Below are 12,800 nucleotides of genomic sequence, written 5' to 3' on the forward strand. Positions count from 1 at the left end.
AAAAATAGTCATCCTCATATTTTTTTATAATAATAAACAACACTGCTAGACCCTCTTTTTTCTTTTTTTTTCTTGGTAACCTACACACATTTTATAACACCCCTAACTTGTATTCGTCGCTTGAATAGGGTTACGGAGCATTACCGAAGTTTTCAATTCAAAACAAACATAAGTTCTAAACATTTTAATTCATATAATTAATCATAGCAAAACCAATCCATAATATACATATCGTTCCTTATACGAGCCCTCGAGACTCTAAAAACACATTAGAAACAAGTCGAGACTAATTCAGAAACTTATAGATTTTTTAGGAAACAAAGAATATTTTTAAAACTGCAGGGGTCACACGGCCGTGTGGCCAAACCGTGTGGCCAAGCTGTGTAATTGTCTGACTTGCAACCCTTTGTATGCTACAGGGGACACACGGCCGTGTCGCCTAGCCATGTGTCACACATGGCTAAGACACACGCCTGTGTCTTTGGTCGTGTGGACAAGAATTAGGCCATTTTCAAGCCAATTCTTTCACCCAAATTGTGCACACTTGTGCAACTAAAATGCACTGAATTCAAGCTCCAAAATTGTACCTAAAATATGCATAAACAAGCTTATACAATATGATAATAATTCATACAACCGATATGCCGTTAGGCACCTCAAGTTACATGACATTAAATGAGTCCAAACACAAGCATAATATAGTCATTAATAACTTAATATTTTCAATCCAAATTCAATGTCATTTCATACCACATTTTCCATATTCCAACATACCAAAAATGATCATTCATATTATGTATTTACTTAACCTTTTCAACACAAAACATTCAAGTACCAAAATGACAAAACATTAACTATCATAAAGCCACATATACATACCAAAACATATTAACTATAATATCAACCAAAGCACCTATACATGCCATTATAACCAAGGCTTAAAAACGTCAAAATCTTCTGATATAGCCAATGGATAGTGTTATAGATCTCCGACGAATTTCTAACCCGATCGAGCTTTCGATTAACTACAAAACATAGAAAAACAAATACAAGGTAAGCATGTCATGCTTAGTAAGTTCGTAGCATATGTAATATGAACTTGTCATTACATTACAAAATCTCGTGACACATATAAATCAATCCAACATAATAATAGCTAATATTTAAGCTTAAACATATGAAATTATGACATTCATTATCACACAAGTACACAGTTCCTACCTTCCAACATAATAAGGTAAATTGCATTGAAAACTCTTACCGAAGCTCACACGAAGTGATAACATGATTGTTATACCATCCCTTTCCATAATTCGATAGCCGAAGCTATCCATTTTCATGAATCGATAGTCGAGCTATCCGTATTCATAATTTTGATGGTCGTCACCATCCCTTTTCATAATTTTGATGGTCGTCACCATCCCTTTTCATATTCGATGGTCGAAACCATCCCTTTTCATATTCGATAGCCGAAGCTATCCCTCTTTATATTCGATGGTCGTCACCATCCCTTTTCATAGTTAATGTCGTCACCATCCCTTTTCATAATCGATAGCCGAAGCTATCCCTTTTCATATTCGATAGTCGAAGTTATCCCTTTTCATATTCGATAGTCGAAGCTATCCCTTTTCATATTTGATAGTCGTCACCATCCCTTTTCATTGTTCGATAGTTGAAACTATCCCTTTTCATTAGTCGATGATTGTCGATACGCCGTTGGATTTTTTTTCCGTCAGAACACAATTTGATATTATACAATAATTGCGTTTAAATCTTAATCTAAAATGCTATTCAAACATACGAACTTACCTCGACTATAAATGTAGAAATGAAGTCGATTAATCCAAACCTTTTTCTTTGCCTCGATCTAGAGTTGTATGTGGTCTATATTGATATGCACCAACAAAGCTTGCTGAAATTCCAAGAACCCTAAATGGTTTCCTTACCTTCAATTTTCGGTGATGAAGCACTTGGAGAAGATGAGTAAGTTTTTTATTTATTTAATTTTAACCTTTATTTACTAAATTACCTTTATAACCTTTAAAAAAATAAAAAATTTCATTAATACCAAGTCATGAACATCCACTAACCCCATAAATGGTCTAATTACCATATAAGGGCTCTTGCATTAAAGTTCTATAGCTATTTAATACCTTTAGCTACTAGAAATCTACTTTTGCACTTTATGCAATTTAATCTTTTTTTATCAAATTAAGCATGCAAACGGTAAAATTTCTTAACAAAATTTTTATCTTGTAATACTATCATCTTGTAGACTTTAAAATAATAATAAAATAATTATTTTTACGTTGAATTTTGGTCCCAAAATCACTGTTCCAATTTCACTTTGAAAGCAGGCTATTGCACATTTTGATATTATATTCCTTTTCTTAATATAACATAATAAAAATGGAATAATTCCTTTTAAATTTTAGAGAAACATATGAAAATATTAAAACATTATGTTCTTTCCAAAAGAATATTAACTTCCATATTTTTTTATCTTTGACCAAAATTATTATAACTATTTATTTTAATAATTTGGTAAACTATATTTAGTTAATATTTTATATGAATCAAATTAATATATTAATTTTAATTATGTTTTCTATTTGTGTACAACAAGTTTGTACATATAATGCGTTCAATATTTAACTTTCCAGTTAAATTAATTCAATAATTAATTTAATTCATGTGACAGCTAAATGCAAAACCATCTGTGTTTGGGTTCCGCTCGCTTCAACCATAGGGTGTGACCCTGTAGGCTCTTGTAATTTTAATAGTAATACTAGAACATTTCTAATGTTACAAACAATGAGCGACATCTAGCAATGTATCATTGCTACCCAAGTTACAAGAAGTCATGATTCGGCATAACCTTTCTATGATAAATTTTGCATGTATTATATCCTTTTATCCTTTATATCTAGATTGAACTCAAGTCATGGAATAATCACACTTGTATAGTCCAATCTCATATTTCTTGATATTCTGAATAGACTAAATTAAACAAATAAGTGTTATATCTAATATCAATTTATTTGAGTATGGTAATGCATTTCTAGTCCAACTCCATCAAGTGGCCTAAAATATTGCTCCCATTATGTAGAAGGGACAAATCCTATCTTGGCCAATCATATCCCACTACATAGATTGTGGCATACCTAACATCAGTCTTTATAGTAAAACATATTACGGTAGACATTTGATTGTATCAAAATATAGGACTCACGATGATGGGACAATGATGATCTCAAGTCTAAGTATCGTATACATAGTTACCACTATAAGTAATGTTGTGACTATTACATAATAATCCAAGGAACATACTCATAGCGTGTTAATCCAAGGAACATGATATGGTGGTAATTGTAGATAGAAACAAATTGCACTGAAATGTCAGAATGGTGAATCTATTGATGTTGAGACTGACAAAATAGATTGTGCGACAAACATCAAATCAGTGTTATCAGCTTAGGAAATGATTAAAAATGGTTGCGAATCATACCTTTCTTACAATATTGATACCCGAGCATCAGAATTAAAGGTTGATCAGGTAACAATATTTAATGACTTTACCCATGTATTTCAGGAAGAATTGCCAAGGTTACCACCAAAAAGAGAAGTTGAATTCACAATTGAAGTGGCACCCAAAACTTCTCCGATTTTGATTCCTTATTATAGAATGGCTCCGACCAAATTAAAAGAGTTGAAAGCGCAGTTGCAAGAGTTACTGGACAGAGGATTCATTAGACCGAGTGTATCGCCTAGGGGTGTTTCGGTTCTATTCGTGAAAAATAAATATGGATCAATGAGATAGTGTATAGATTACAGACAACTAAATAAGGTTACCATAAAGAAAAAAATATGTGTTGCCTCATATTGTTGATTTGTTCAACCAGTTGAAAGGAGCTACTGTATTCTCGAAGATTGATCTCGGATCATGTTAGTATCACCTTCGATTTAAAGAACAAAATGCGCCAAAAACTACTTTCAAAACTTGGTATGGGCACTACGAGTTCCTTGTGATGTCGTTTGGGTTAACTAATTCCCCTATTGCATTTATGGACTTAATAAATCGGGTTTTCCAACCGTATCTAGATAGTTTTGTTGTTGTATTAATTGATGAAATCCTGACATATTAAAAGAATGATTCTGATCATGCTCAACATTTGAGAACAATGTTACAAAATTTGTTGGAAATATAGTTATACGTGAAGTTTAGTAAATGTGAATTCTAGTTTCAAGACATTGGATTTCTTGGTCATGTAATCTCTCAAGAATGTATTTGGGTCTATCTGAGTAAAATCTCAACAATTGTAAACTGGAACCCTCCGAGAAATGTATCAGAGTTATGTAGTATTCTGGGTTTAGCCAAATATTATCGACGGTTTGTTCAGGGTTTCGCTATGATAGCCTTACTGTTGACGAGATTAGTGTAGAAAGATGTCAAGTTTTATTTGATCTGTTAGGTGCCATCAAATTTTGGATCAATTGAAAGCTATGTTGACAGAAGCTCCAATTTTGATACATCCAAAATTCGGGAAAAAGTTTATCATTTACAATGATGCTTCATTAAATAAATTAGGTTGCATTCTGATTCAAGAAGGTTATTGCTTATGCTTCTTGACAGCTGAACCCGCACGAAAAAATTTATCCGATGCATGATCTAGAGTTAGTTGCGGTTGTGTTTGCTCTAAAAATTTGGCGGCACTACTTATACGGTGAAAATTTTCATATATGTATCGATCATAAAAGCTTGAAATATCTGATGACATAGAAAAAATTGAATCTGAACAACATCGCTGCCTAGAATTGTTGAAAGACTATGATCTAGTTATTGATTATCATCTAGGTAAAGTGGACATTGTTGCTGATGCTTTGAGTTGGAAGTCTTTGTTTACTTTGAGAGCATTGAATACTCAATTGACTTTGGAGTGCGATGGTTCTATTTTGGCCAAATTAAGAGCTAAACTGATGTTTCTACAGCCAAATTAGGAATTACAGAAAAATGATCCTGAATTGCAAGTGATAGGTGCTAAAAGTAACATGTTTTAGTCTCATTCTTAATGTGTTTTTGGGTGATTATTCGATGTTAATGGTGAAATTTATGCTCCTAATCCTTTAAATTCATATTTTTATACTTAGGATAACATTTGGGAGCAAAAAACAAGTGAAAACCAATCGTGTGAGCCACACGAGTTGTAACACCCCAAACTCGGCCTAGACGTTATGGCCGAATCTGGCGATGTCACATGGTAATGTTTTTCGAAAAAGTGAGTTGCCATCAAAAATCTCTTTTCTATATAACCTCTTTACAATATCTTATGTTAATTGTAGGATGTGTTGTTCATTTACAAAAAGAAATTCATTATCACAAAGTTATTCTCTTTTTAAAACGTTATTAATTTCAAAATGTCACTTATTACGGAAGCTTTTCTTAAAATCGTGTGCATTTGAGTGATTTTGTTAAAACGTTTGATTGGTTTTGAAAACTGGATTATCCCTACTACTAGTAGTTATAAGTCAAAACAAAATAAAAACCCCAATTTAAAAGTAAAAATCCAAAGAGGCCATTATTATAGTAAAATACCCCCAAAATAAAAGCAAAACTATAATTAGGTACTCAGTCGAATAAAATAGGTCGTGTGGTCACCGCTGAATCCTCCGTCACACCGAATTGCCTATGTCTGAGGATTACCTGTACAGATTAAATAGAAGGGGTGAGTTTACGTAAACTCAGTATGTAATTCCCCATGCAAGCAAACAGACAATAACAGATAATCTTAGTTTTGACCTAAGCCCATTTTAGTATTAGTAAGCATTAGGGCCTTGGCCCATCACAGTATAGTAATAGTGACAGTTATGCAGTTATAAAATCCTACCCAACTAGCCTCTACACTCCATCTCCGTCCAACCCTACACTCCATGTGGGGATATAATCAGTCCACCCAACCCTACACTCCAAGTAGTACCGAATGGGCACTAGACAGTAGTTGCAGCTGAGCTGCCAGTAAGTTAGGCTAAAAGCCTTTCAGTACACTTCCTCCAATCAATATCAATCCCCAACCCAATGCAATGCATCATACAATCATTTCATGGTATCATGCATAATCAGTTTAGTGTATATAGCATGCCTAACATACAGACATACATATCTATCTCTTATAGGCATATAACAGTCTTTTAATCATTTCAGTCAATTAGGGGTCAAAATAAACTTACCGACCCTACAGTAGGTTCACAGTGGACTTGGGTGACCTGTGCAACCTTATCAGTCAAATAGTGAAAATGGGCCCACAGGCCCATGTTGCATGCCCATGTTGGCCCACACCTTGTGTGGTTCACACGGCCCAAAATGGCCTTGGCCCAATAATTCCAAATGTATGTGTGGTTCACCCGTGTGGGCCCACGCGCCCATGAGGCCCACACGACCCAACTCGGCCTGGCCCATGAATCGTACATGGTCAGCCTCATCGATCTCATGTCCGTGTTTGATTACACGGCCTACCACATGAGTAGTCCCAGCTCGTTTGGTGTACATAGTCCTATTATTCAGCTTTTAGCCGACTAGCATTTTCAGTGATGTGATTACACACCTGATTCTGATTCTTTGCAAAAGCACTCCTGAACACCCAATACCTATGAATTGACCAGTATAACACTGTATTATACACCTCAATCAACAACCAATTAACTAAAATTGAAAATCATACTTCTAACACCTTAACTAAAATCTTACCTTACGAACATCGAAAATTTCTCTCTATAATTTGGCACCAACACAGCCCTTCACTCCAGAGTTTTGGCTGTCATCACAATTAACAAAGATTCTCCAATTACCAACTTAAAAACCGAATATTAAAACACCCTTATTAGTTGTAAAATAATGATTTAATCAAGACCTCAATACCGATGGCGGTTCAATAAGCATGATCCACTTACCAACGACAACTCTGTCTTTAACTCTTCAACCTCAGCACCAACACAAACCGCTCACTGCCTTTCGCCTACCATAAGTAACAACAATCTCCTTAGTCACCAACCAAGAATCAATTAACAAGATGTGAAAACACTACTTACCAAACACACAAAAGCACAACGGAGAAGACAAGTTGTGGCACGTAAGAGAGTTTAGAGAAAGACTAGATTAATGGAGAAGCCAAAGTAGTAGAAGAATGAAGTTTTTTAGCAAGCAATCTGCCACAACATGCCCACACTCCTCAAATACTTAGAATTTCGGTCAAATTACAACACTCATACAGTACAAGCAATAAAAACAAATCGCCTTGATCGTGCAGAAATTCGAACCTTAGACCTCCAGCCACTTAACACTCCACCTAACCACCAAACCAGCAGGCTCATTCTGACATATTTTACCAACATTTATTTATAAGCCTACTGATTAGAGATAGGGGTTTATTCATTTAAAAACAAAAATTTTCCCAAGCTAAGGCTTGAACTTGAAACCTTTCAAACACTCCCTAGAATACTTAACCACTAAAGTAGACATATATTTGTGTCACAAACACACAAAAATAAATATAAGAGATTTTTGGGGCGTTACTTGAGTTGCTACACGACCATGTGGCAGGTCATGTAACACACCCTCACCCGTCACCAAATTAGGGTTACAAAATGCTACAACAATTAATGAGACAAGAATTTACAATTCCAAACAAATTTTTATTTAAACAATCATTATCAAGCAATCAATTAATAAACATGACATTTAATCAAAATCGGGGCTGAAAATCGAGCCTAAGAAATTCTAAAAGCAATTTAAAAATAATCAGGGACTAATTTGGAGAAAATTATAAAATCAAGGAAAAACATGAAATAGGGGTCACACAGCCGTGTGATCAGACCGTGTGATAGGCTAAGACCGTGTGAAGTTGAACAATACGGTCATGCCATATAATCGTGTGAAATAACTCAAACTGTGTAGGCTATGTCACACGACCGTGTCGTTAGGTCGTTTAACTCACTAAGACCATGTGAAAAAAATTGTTATCTAAATCTAATTGAGCACACGACCATGCCACGTGCGCTTGTGAGGCACATGACCGTGTGTCAAACCATGTGGTAGCCCATATGTGCCTAAATGTACCTTCAAATACAAGATTACAAATTCATGCTTACTTAAATCAAGCAATTAATCAAACTTTCAACTTGTTTAATTCTCATTAAAAACATACCAAAACATGTTATTTACCTAATTCTAACCAATATGTCATAAGGCAGCATCACAAACTAATAATCAAATTTAATGATCAAATTCATTTTCTATCAAATTCACACTTAACCAAACATGACTATTTAAGGTACCAAAATGTCATAATTCATTCATCATACATTATACCTTTATCTAAACACATTTAAAAACTTGTCTACCATAAGAAGAAACTAGGCACAAATCATTTTATACCATCCAAATCAAACTCCAACCACTATATACCTATTCATGTATTCCCTATCGTTATATAATACACCTATATGCATTTCATTCCATCAAGTTAAATCCACCACATATCAATTTCAATATCACATTCAAATATTTAAATCAAGCTATGATCAACCACATTATTGGTTACAAGCAATCAACTTATAAACAAGTACAAATATGCCACTTATAATGAACACTTATATACAAATTACAAGATACTCCTATTACATGCCACATATCCCAAAGTAAATGTTTTCAAAGTCTACCGAAGATAGATGGATACTGTGATCTTTCACTTGATCCGATTGTCCGGTTCCACAAAATGAGATATACAAGAAATTAGGAAAACAACATGAGTAAGCTTTTACGAGCTTAGTAAGTTAACAGGTTGAAATGTTATAACTTACCGTATAACCATAGTTTTATAATTAACAAAATCAATAGCTAACATTAACCCTGTCAATCACAGCCATTCAAAAGATGAGTTTCATAAATACAAGTCATTTAATCACCTCTTTTATACAGTATCAACCATTACCAAGTCACGATAAAATATCGGAAAACATAAACACATGTACAAGTCTTTCACAAGAAATTATAACCAAATAACAGTTACCTATCATCATTAAATCATTTAACCATTAAAAATTTAACCTGATGAATGGTATAACAAATACGGATACACGATTATCCATCCAGAACACACCAGAGCACTTAAATGAGCCAAACCCACTAAGAATAGACCTGGGCACCAAGTGCGAAGCTGGAAGGCTTTACAACTGCCCCTGGTAACACACCAAAATCATTATAAATATAGTATGATAGTCCATAGCAAATGTTGGACTTCGGCATATTCAGTGGATAGTAACAAGTCAATAATCATCATCTTATCACAAGTTAATCCCATATTGGGCGCAATATAACCTATTGGCATGTCAATTGTATCCTATCTTATGTTTATCCAGACTCAATAGAGGTAATCGTATAACATTTTACAATTCAATTCATTTTGCTCACCTTGAACTAATTTATAACAATTCAATTACATCTATATTTTTATTAACATAGCACAACTCAGAAATCAATATAAGATTACAAATTATTCTAATTTAAACTGTATGAAATTACGAGGGCTAAACAACAAAGATTGTAAAATCAGAGGTTAATCAACAATTTCTCATTTTTCCACAATTATCTATCGATTCTTGATCTAAACAGTAATTTATTTCAATTATCACCCAAATACTTATAAATAATTCCTTTAATGCATATGACTTCTTTATTGACATTTTATTCAATTTAATCATTAATATTAAAACGAGTTTATTTTCACTATTAATTCATAAACCCGATTTTTGCGAACCTTTAACCATATAAAAAAAACCCCTTAAATTTTAATTTTTTTCTATAAAACCCTTCCAGATTTCACATGCTTTTAATTAAATCCTTAAACTTAAAACTATACAAATTTACTTTACAAACTAGCTCAAAATCACCACCAAAGCTCAAACCTAAGCATAAGCATCAAGAAAACTTTAAGAGCATCAATTGTAATTTTTCTAAACTTTGATAGTTTCACAAAATAGTCCTTGAACTAGCTAGATTACATTACAACGATTTTAAAAATATAAAAATTATGAAAAACATATTTGAATCGGACTTACATGCAATGAATTAAACTTGGTCGAATGTCACAACTTCAAAAATGGCTTCCTTTCCTAGTTTTCTTAGTGTTTTCAGTGGTGAGAAGACAAAATAAAGATGAATGATGTTTCATTTGTTTTAGTATTATATTTTGTCATTAATTTAATATCATTTTAACTATAAAACTTAATTTATTAAGCATACTACCGTCTAATACCATTTAAATACTTCTAATTATGGTTTTATAGTCAATTAAACCTTTCAAGCTAATAGCGACTAGCTTTTGCAACTTTTACGATTTAATCTTTTTCTTTAATTAACTAGCCAAACACTAAAATTACAAAACCAAATATTAATACACTAATATGGTAACTCTGTAAATATTTAATAAAAATATTTACGGGCTCAGTTTACAGAAAAGAGGTCCCGATACCTTATTTTCCAAAACCACTTCACTTTAGAGACAAACCACCTGTATTTAACTAATGGTTCAATTAGCAAAAAATATTACATAAAAATTCAATATAATACTATATTTGACTCATAAATATGAAATAACTAATATTTACGGACTGTCACATTAGAATTGTGGTCTTGAAACCACTATTTCTGACACCACGGGAAAATGGGTTGTTACAGGTCGTGTTGATTGCACAAATTTGCACTTTGGTTAACGAAAAAATGTAATTTTTAGGTTTTTCAGGCATTCTATGACATATTTGAAAAAAATAAGAAGATAGGAGAAAGTCGTCATAGAATATTCAAGAAAACAACTCAAAAAACACCATTGAAGCCGATTCCAAAGCAGATTTTTGTCAAGATTGAAGACTCCCAGTTGATTCTTATGAGATTATCATGATTTTCTTTATTTCTTCTGATTTTACTATATCTTGAATGTTTTTACTTTCAAGCATGAACTAATTTTCTAAATACCTAGGGGAGATGAACCCTATGATAAATTCTGTCTTTTGATTTTTATTGTATACAATAAAGACTTAGATCTTGTTCTCAATTATGTGTGCTTTATTCTTGGTTTGATATTTCTAGATTATTGATCCATGTTTGATGAGCTTAAATAAACAGAGAAATAAACCTTGTTTAAGAGTAGATCTTGCGTAATTGAGTGGAGTTGCACGCAATCCTAGAAATAGGATAGCATAAATCTATCGGATTAGAGTCAAATCTAATATGGGAATCCATAAATCGAGATAATGCGATAATAGGGGTTTTAATTAGAAAAAAATTTAATTAATCAACCTAGAGTCAGTTGCTCTTACTATCGAAAGAGATATTAACATAATTTAGGGATTTCTACGATCAAGATACTAAGTACAGAAATCGCATAATTTAGATTGACAATGACAATGAAATCTAGGTGAATTCTTTCCTTGGGTATTGTTTCGTGTCTTGGTTGTTAATTGTTTATTTGCTTGTTTTGTTCTTTGTTGTGTTCGCTAGCAATTAATTTAGTTAATTTTAGTTTCCAACCAATCATTCGAATTTATCGATTGAATAATAGAAAGACATTAATTACTAGTACTTTCTGTCTTCGTGGGAATGATATCTTTGCTCACTGTAGCTATACTAATAATTGATAGGTGCACTTTCCTTAGTAAGATTTTTAGTTAGTTTATGATGCATCAAGTTTCTGGCACTGTTTTTAGGGACTAAAATATTAGGAAAACTTTATTTTTATTAATTTAGTCATTTTTTATTCTTATTTTAATATTTTTTAAATTTAATTTTTACATTTAAAATTTTCGTTTGTTTGATTTTGATAAGTTCTTTTGGTTTATGACTAGAGGAAACCCATTAGAACCGTTAGTTTATGATAGTGAGATCAAGAAAACTACTCACAGAAATCAGAGAGAAGTTAAATAAGCAAGAAAAAGTTAACAAATTTTAATAGATGATCAACAGGAAAAGAATATTTCTGTGGAGATGAAAAATAATCAAAATAATCAGCAACCTCCTACAGCTCCAACTCCTTCGACTATGTATGATTATGCTAAGCCTACTTTGATTGGGGATAAATTGAGTATTATTGGACCGACAATTCCTACAAATAATTTTGAGATTAAGCCGAATACAATTCAGATGGTGCAGCAATATGTTTAGTTTGATGGGTTGCAAGATGAAGATCTGAATGCTTATTTGTCTAACTTTCTAGAGATGTGCGACACATTTAAGATTAATGGTGTTACTGATGATGCTATACGGTTATGTTTGTTCCCATTTTCTTTGAGGAGCAAGGCAAAACAGTGGTTGAATTTACTTCCATGGGGTTCTATCACAACTTGGGCGCAAATGATTGAAAAATTTCTGTTGAAATATTTTCCACCAACCAAAACAGCTAAGTTAAGGAACAACATCTCTTCGTTTGCCCAAAAACTTGAGACACTATTTGATGCATGGGGGAGATTTAAGGATCTTCTAAGAAGGTGCCCTCATCATGGGTTACCTTTTACAATGGTTTGAATCCCTCGAATAGGCAACTAATTGATGCAACAACTAGCTAATTTTTTAAGCTCGTTCATATAATGCAAGGAACTCTTTCAACTTGAGTGCCCCGAAAAGCATGCTAATTTTTTCATTTAACCCCCATTCAAACCAAGTACACATTTGCAGCTCATTGGAAACCAGTTCTCAAGCATATTTACTTAACCGAACAAATTGTCACTCGTAATCAACAACTATCATATCACATTGT

General features: G+C 33.0%; 1 non-coding gene across 1 annotated transcript; it reads right to left on the minus strand.

Moving 5' to 3' along the window:
• Positions 1-12,445: 12,445 nt before the first annotated feature.
• On the minus strand, positions 12,446-12,549 carry LOC128034262 (small nucleolar RNA R71). Its single transcript, XR_008190392.1, has one exon. It is a non-coding gene; the product is annotated as a small nucleolar RNA R71 (small nucleolar RNA).
• Between the last annotated feature and the right edge of the window lie 251 nt (positions 12,550-12,800).

This window comes from Gossypium raimondii, chromosome 10 (genome assembly GCF_025698545.1).
Source record: "Gossypium raimondii isolate GPD5lz chromosome 10, ASM2569854v1, whole genome shotgun sequence".
Classification (NCBI taxonomy): Eukaryota; Viridiplantae; Streptophyta; class Magnoliopsida; order Malvales; family Malvaceae; genus Gossypium; species Gossypium raimondii.